Genomic DNA, 459 nt, shown 5'->3' with positions numbered 1-459 from the left:
AAAGGGGCACCGCAATATGTAGTTGCACCTATGATATGGATCTTTTTCTTGTTGGCAAGCTGTAACTATTGGGGTTGGTCCTCAGGACCCCACTACTAACAATCTATATTCATGGCTTGGATGCAGGGATAGAATGTACTATCGCCAAATTTGCAGATGACACTAAGGTGGGGAAGTACATGGCAATGAAGTAGTAAGAAATTTACAAATGAATGTGGATAGTTTATGTGCATGCGTCATAATTTGACAGATGGCGTTTAACATGGAAAAGTGAAAAGTTATCCATTATGGTCAGAAGAATAAAAAGGCAAGTTATCTAAATGGAGAGAAATATCAAAATGCTTCAGTGCAGAGGGACCTGGGTGTCCTCATGCATGCATCACAGAAAGTTAGTCTGCAGGTATAGCAGGTTATGCCAGCAAATGGCATTTTAGCATTTATTGCTAAAGGAATGGAGTA

Source organism: Rhincodon typus, chromosome 41 (assembly GCF_021869965.1).
Source record: "Rhincodon typus isolate 14 chromosome 41, sRhiTyp1.1, whole genome shotgun sequence".
NCBI classification, from domain to species: domain Eukaryota; kingdom Metazoa; phylum Chordata; class Chondrichthyes; order Orectolobiformes; family Rhincodontidae; genus Rhincodon; species Rhincodon typus.
This window is presented reverse-complemented; position numbering follows the sequence as displayed.